Source organism: Ochlerotatus camptorhynchus, unplaced genomic scaffold (genome assembly GCF_037179485.1).
Source record: "Ochlerotatus camptorhynchus isolate MF236.1 unplaced genomic scaffold, CSIRO-AGI_Acam_v1.1 ptg000528l, whole genome shotgun sequence".
NCBI classification, from domain to species: domain Eukaryota; kingdom Metazoa; phylum Arthropoda; class Insecta; order Diptera; family Culicidae; genus Ochlerotatus; species Ochlerotatus camptorhynchus.
Genome location: NW_027041012.1, coordinates 100,001 through 107,500, shown reverse-complemented (window position 1 = coordinate 107,500; position 7,500 = coordinate 100,001).

Below are 7,500 nucleotides of genomic sequence, written 5' to 3'. Positions count from 1 at the left end.
CTGATCAATTTGCCAAGGTGTCGGCAAACAGCAATCACAGTGATGAGTTCCTGCGTGTAAAGTCATTGGCTGAGGGGGAGTACCGCTACTCCCGTGACAGGCAGTGTAGTCTAGTAAAAGACTACAACAGGGTATTCGTGCTTGAAGAGCTCAACTGGGCCCTGCGCCGCGGCCTTGGTAAGGCTGCGGGCCCTGACGACATCGGGTATCCCCTGCTTAGGAGATTACCCCTTGCCGGCCGATTGGCTCTTCTTGCTACTATGAACGAAGTCTGGCTTTCTGGCCAGATACCGGACGAGTGGAAAGAAGGGTTGGTTATTCCTATTCCCAAACCTGGGAAGGATAAAACCCTAACAGAGGGTTATCGACCGATAACCCTGCTGAGCTGCATGGGAAAAACACTCGAGCGGATGGTTAACCGTCGTCTGTCAACCGAGCTGGAGAGGCAAGGACGGATCCACCCACGGCAACACGCATTTCGATGCGGCTATGGGTCGGAGACGTTCTTCTCTGAGCTCGATCATTTATTGGACAAGGCCTCGTCGGAAGATTTGCATGTAGATGTAGTCTCCCTCGATTTGTCCAAGGCATATGATATGACATGGAAGCTTCCTATCTTGACTTCTCTCAAGAGCTGGGACTTCCAAGGATGTATGTTTAACTACGTAGAAAACTTTCTACAGAACCGTAGGTTCCGAGTATTGAACGCTGGCGCAACCTCTACCTCGAGGTTGCTGGAGAATGGCATCCCGCAAGGGTCTGTCCTTTCGGTTACACTGTTTCTCATTGCGATGAACTCAGTGTTTGAACGCATTCCCAAGGAAGTATACATCATTGTATACGCCGATGATATTACCCTTATCGTGTTTGGTAAATACGGTAGGGTGGTTAGGCACAAGATGCAGGATGCAGTTCGGTCTGTCGTTGACTGGGCAGATGGTGTTGGGTTTGTGATTTCCCCCGAGAAGTCCAAACTGCTGCACGTCTGCTTTGGGCATCATCACAGACCGAACCTGCCTTATGTTAGTATCGGTGAGCATGCGGTCAAGGCCGTACGCGAGATGAAGCTGCTTGGTGTGACTATTGATAACAAACTCCGATTTGTTAAGCACGCCAAGTTGGTGAAGGATAACGTCAACAACAAGTTGAATATCCTTCGGACCCTAAATGGTCGCTTCTCTGAAGCCTCTCGTAGTACATTGACCAAGGTTGCTAGGGCTCTGGTTGTCCCTAGCATCCTTTACGGGGCGGAACTGTGGAGCAGGGGTGGTGTCTCCCTGCTCAAGATTCTGGAACCTCAGTACAATGAGGCGTACAGAATCTGTAGCGGAGCGCTGAGGTCTTCACCAATAGCTTCCCTGTTGGTGGAGAATGGAAAGGTTCCTTTGGTGAATGTTGTCACCGAAGACCTGGCCACCAAGGCGCTAAGGCTCCTAGAAAGGGATCCCATTCTCAATGACAGGCCCACGGTTGCAAGGGCGAGAGAATGGTGGAGCGACTTGACGGGAGTAGATTTTCCCACGTTAGCCCAGCGAGCTAGGCTGTGGCAACGGGCATGGGATGCTACTGCCCCGAAAGTTGATTGGAGGGTTAAAGCTATGTGTAGGGCGGGGGCTAGCTCTAGTGTGGCGAAAGCTGCATTTAGGGAGGTCGCTGCCTCATACGAGGGAAGGCTCAAGCTATTTACGGACGGTTCATTAATCGAAGAGGAGGTTGGTTATGGGGTGTCTGGGGAGGACATAAGCCGCTGCGGCCGGTTACCCGGTCTCTGTGGTATCTTCTCAGCTGAGGCCTATGCTCTCCTGCAAGCTTGTAGGCTAGCAAATGGGTCTCAGGCTGTTGTATTCTCTGACTCTGCGAGTTGTCTCTCTGCCCTTGAGCATGGGCAGGTTGGACACCCGTGGCTGTTAGAGGTGCAACGGTACGCTAACATAACCTTTGCATGGGTACCTGGACACGCAGGTATACCAGGGAATGAGGCTGCTGATAAACTAGCTAACCAGGGTCGTCTTGCTCAACTAGAGGCCATTCCGGTGCCCTATAGTGACGCTACCCGCTGGGTGAAGCAGACCTCGCGATACGCATGGAATGTGTCTTGGCATAACAACCGTGATGCATTCCTGCGTCGTATCAAGAACACTACACAAGAGTGGAAGGATGCACCTAATTCTCGAGATCAGAAAGTTCTGACTCGGCTGAGGATTGGTCATACACGGCTCACTCATGGACCTCGATTTAGCGGCAGTGTGGCCTACTGCCAGGGATGCGGTGCGGTATTAGATGTAAATCATCTATTGGTGGAGTGCCCGGCGAGAGCACAATTAAGGGAAGATATGGGTGTCGTTGGTTCAATCCGTGAGGTATTGTTCAATGACAGGAGTACAGAGCAAACTGTACTCAACTTCCTGAGGGCGTTAGACTTATACGATATGATATAAGCACGAGTAAGTTGAAGTGGCATTAGAAAGAAAATGACTGGTAGTCATGCCACTTCATTCGACAAGAGGTAGTCTGAGAGGTCCTAAAGACCAAGGTACACGAGGGAGGACGACCGACCTAAACGGGGGACACACATGATGAAACAGCTGCTGTTTAAAACCCGTCTCGAATGAACTAAATTCTCCTCTTGTAGGGGAACAGTTTAAAGAGACGTTAATAGACGTATCCACAGCTACGAACCAATGGCTCAATACTAGTTCGACCGGACTTTGGTATAACGCTACGTTCGTTGGATTATGCCTGAACGCCTCTAAGGTCGTAACCAAACCGAGCTGATAGTGTCCCCCATAGGTGGTCGGTGATCATGTGGCAAAAAACCTACAAGACTTGCTAGCGTGATCTCACGTTGGCATCTTATTGCATGCACGCAGACAAAGCCCTTGCGCGCGGCGTCGTACAGCAAGTATCTGGGATACTGGAACGCTGGTGGCGCTGCTCAGCATCAATATATGATTTCGATACCTGAGACCTCCTACAAACGATAGGTTTACAGGCTGGGAGTTGCGAGTTGCAGAGAGGTGTACATTTCGATCCTCTCAGACTACCCTTGCATGCTGCTAAGGCAAAGAGCAATGCTCAGCCATGTTCGAGGTAGCGCAGTTGAACCTGAACCACTGTTCGGCTGCCCAGCAACTGCTGTGGCAATCGGCAGTGGAATGGGGAGCGGATGTCGCAATCATCTCTGACCCGTACCGCGTCCCAACCGGCAACGGGAATTGGGTCACGGACGCGTCGGGGATGGCGGCGATATGCACGATGGGGAGCTTCCCCATTCAGGAGGTAGTCGTGTCCAACTCGAGCGAGGGATTCGTGATCGCCAGGGTTAACGGAGTATACTTAAGTAGCTGCTATGCTCCGCCCAGGTGGTCTATCGAGCAATTCTCGCAGATGGTGGACAGACTGACTGCGGTACTTGTCGGCCTAATACCGGTGGTCATTGCGGGCGACTTTAACGCATGGGCGGTAGAGTGGGGTAGCCACCACACCAACCAGAGAGGACGCATCCTACTGGAGGCAATGGCCAAGCTGGACGTTGTACTATCCAACACCGGCTCGGTCAGTACCTACAGAAGGAATGGTGCAGAATCCGTCATCGACGTGACATACTGCAGCCCGAGTTTGGAGGGCAACCTACACTGGAGGGTCGATGAGGGTTACACTCATAGTGACCATCAGGCGATTCGGTACAGTGTGGGGCCAGGTGAGAGGCGAGTGGCAGGAGGAAATTCTTCCTGCGCTCGAGGCTGGCGGACGTCGTTCTTCGAGGAGGAGGTCTTCGGCGAAGCACTGAGGCGGGAGCGAATAACCCCGGATCTGACGGGGGAAGAACTGGTAGCTGCACTGACAAGGGCGTGCGATACAACCATGCCTAGGAGAGCCTATCCCAGGCATGGCCACAGACCGGTGTACTGGTGGAGCGAGTCGATTGCTATCCTCAGGGCGTCTTGCCTCCAGGCAAGAAGGAGGATGCAACGAGCTCGTACGACTGAATCTCGCGAGGAACGCCGCGTCGCTCTCCGAGCGGCTAAGGCAGCCCTCAATAAAGAGATCGCCAGACGCAAGCGCGCGTGCTTTGACAGCCTATGCCAAAGCGCCAACACGAACCCATGGGGGGATGCTTACAAAGTGGTCATGGCAAAGACCCGCGGCGTGACGGCACCCCCGGAGAGATCACCAGCGGTACTGGCTCCGATCGTTGGGTTCCTGTTCCCGCGTAGGGACGTAGACTCCTGGCCGCGGATCCCAGGCGCGGATCAGGGAGAAGTGTCTAGAGTGACGAACAGTGAACTTGGCGGTATTGCCAGGTCGCTGGTGGTGGGCAAGGCCCCGGGCCCAGATGGGATCCCGGTTGTGGCTCTGAGGGCGGCCGTTGCGGAAAATCCAGACATGTTCCGTTCTGTTTTTCAGACTTGTCTGGACGTAGGCGTCTTCCCAGACGCGTGGAAGCGGCAGAAGCTGGTGCTGCTTCCGAAGCCAGGAAAACCCCCTGGGGACCCGTCAGCATACAGACCCATCTGTTTGCTGGACACCACTGGGAAACTGCTTGAGAGGGTCATCCTCAACAGGCTGTCGGCCTACACCGAAGGTGTAGACGGCCTGTCAAGCAGCCAGTACGGGTTCCGAAAGGGCAGATCCACGGTGGACGCCATCCGCGACGTCATCCAGACGGCAGAGGTGGTCCATCGGAAACGAAGGGGCATTCGCTACTGCGCGGTGCTAACCTTAGACGTGAAGAACGCGTTCAACAGCGCGTGCTGGGGGGCGATAGCCCGCTCGCTACACCAGCTCCAAATTCCCGGAGGGCTGTATAAGATTCTGGAAAGCTACTTCCAGAATCGTGTGTTGACGTACGACACAGAAGATGGCGAAAAATGCGTTAGAGTCACCGCAGGTGTGCCACAAGGCTCCATCCTGGGCCCGGTGTTATGGAACGTCATGTACGATGGACTGTTGAGGATAAAATTCCCGGTAGGCGTGAAAATTGTAGGTTTTGCCGACGATGTCACGCTGGTAGTCTGCGGGGAATCCCTCGAGGAGGTAGAGCTGACAGCGGCCCACTGCGTCAGGCTTGTGGAGGAATGGATGAGAACCAGGAAACTGGAGCTCGCCCATCACAAGACGGAAGTGGTCGTAGTCAACAATCGCATGTCAGTACAGCATGCAACGTTGACAGTCGGCGGAAGCACAATTAGGTCTGTGCGCTCTCTAAAACTCTTGGGGGTTATGCTCGACGATAAGCTCAGCTTCGGCTGCCACGTCGAGTACGCCTGCAAGAGAGCGTCTATGGCTGTGGGGGCATTATCCCGTATGATGTCAAACAGCTCGGCAGTGAATGCCAGTAAGCGCAGGCTCCTCGCTGGGGTCGTAGTATCTATCCTCAGATACGGCGGCCCTGCGTGGGCTGCGGTACTGGATATTGACTGCCACAGGCAGAAATTAGAGAGTACACACAGGCTAATGTGCTTAAGGGTGGCCAGTGCATACCGCACTATCTCGAGAGAGGCCGTCTGTGTCATAGCAGGGATGATGCCAATCAGCCTTATCATTAAGGAGGATGTGGCGTGTTATGACGCGAGGACCGTTCGAGGGGTGCGCAACAACGCGCGAGTTGTGTCGACCGCGAGATGGCAATTGGAGTGGGAAAACTCCACAAAGGGGAGGTGGACTTACCGCTTGATACCTTCCGTATCAAGCTGGGTCAACAGGCGCCATGGGGAAGTAAACTTCCACCTGACACAGTTCCTGTCAGGCCATGGCTGCTTTAGGAGCTACCTGCATAGGTTCGGACATGCAAGTACTCCCACCTGCCCCACATGTGCTGGTGTCGAGGAGACCGCCGAACACGTCGTGTTTGCCTGTCCACGTTTCGAGCCAGTATCGAGCGCTATGCTAGCGATATGCGGAGCGGATACCAGTCCGGACAACATCGTTCATAGGATGTGTGGTACCACCGAGAACTGGAGCGCGGTGGTGACTGCGGTCACCCACACAGTTTCGGTATTACAACGACAGTGGCGAGCCGAGCAGCAGTTACCTACTGCCCGACCAGATCGTTAGAGTATTGCTAGAGAGGCGCCATAGCGCTACAGCGGCCCCTCCCACGAAGTAATGCCTTCGGGCGGTTCCGGGGAGGCCAAGGGCCAAGCGCACAGGGTAAGGTTTAGTGGGTCGGGAGTGAAATTCTCCCATCCCCACACCCTGAGTTCCTTCTCAGGTGTCTGTGAGCAGATTCCCCCCTGTATAAAAAAAAAAAAAAAAAAAAAAAAAAAAAAAAAAAAAAAAAAAAAAAGACTACCCTTGCATGGAGTATGGAGTAGTTCGCCTCCTCGTGGTGTGCCCTGGAAACGTTAATTATCGAACCCAAGGGAGAGATATTGCGGCTAAACGAACTACCGCAGAGAAGCCCTGCACAAACCCTCGTTGTGCAAAGGCAGGAGTGACGCCGGGTTCTTAGTGCTTAGCACAAGCAGCTGGTAAGCGGTCACATCTGTCCTAAGCTACCCTGTTGGACAGTTGGCTGGCTATCACGTCTGCTTGGAACCGAGGCGAACAACGAACAGCGAACAACAAGAGGAGGTTGAGAAGCCCTGCACAAACCCTCGTTGTGCAAAGGCAGGAGTGACGCCGGGTTCTTAGAGTGCTTAGCACACGCAGCTGGTAAGCGGTCACATCTGTCCTGTACGGGCCCTGGACAGTTGGCTGGCTATCACGTCTGCTCTAGAACTCAGGCGAACAACGAACAGCGAGCAACAAGAGGAAGGCCCTGCACAGCTGCTCACTGTGCAGTAGCGAGTGTCATGTCTGACACAACACGTAGTGATGCGCCATAGCGCAATCGGCCCCCTCCCATGACGTAATGCCTTCGGGCGGTTCCGGGGAGGACAAGGGTCTAGAGCACAGGGTAAGGTTTAGTGGGTCGGGAGAGCTACTTCTCCCATCCCCACACCCTGAGTTATCTTCTCAGGTGTCTGGGAGCAGATTCCCCCCTGTATAAAAAAAAAAAAAAAAAAAAAAAAAAAAAAAGACTACCCTTGCTTGGAGGTTGCGCGCCCCCCACGGCCCACGAAGTGTGTTGTGTGCTGGTGGTGGCGGCGGCGCGCGAGTGCGGTGCGGTGGTTATCATCCGGCCGCGCGCTCATCATCATCATGGTGGTGAGCGCGCGCGTCCGTCGAGACGTGTGTGTGTGTTGTGTATGAGAAGAGAAGTCCCCATCATGGCCTTGGTTATAGGCCTTGGTGTGTGGACTTCTCTTTTCTGCATTAAGTCCCCTGGCGCCTAAAAGTATGCAATCAATAGTCAATAGTCAAACACTCAGGCGAGGCGAGAGAAGTCCCCATCAAGTTTGCCTTGGTTTGTCAAGTTTGGGTGGACTTGTCTTTTTTTTTTGTCTTGTAACAATTCCTTTGCACACAAGAAGGTACGTGCGTACACTCACTACATCAAGCAAGTCCACAGGGGGAAGACAGGTAGGGTCCTTGGGTTTGGGTGGACTTCTCTTC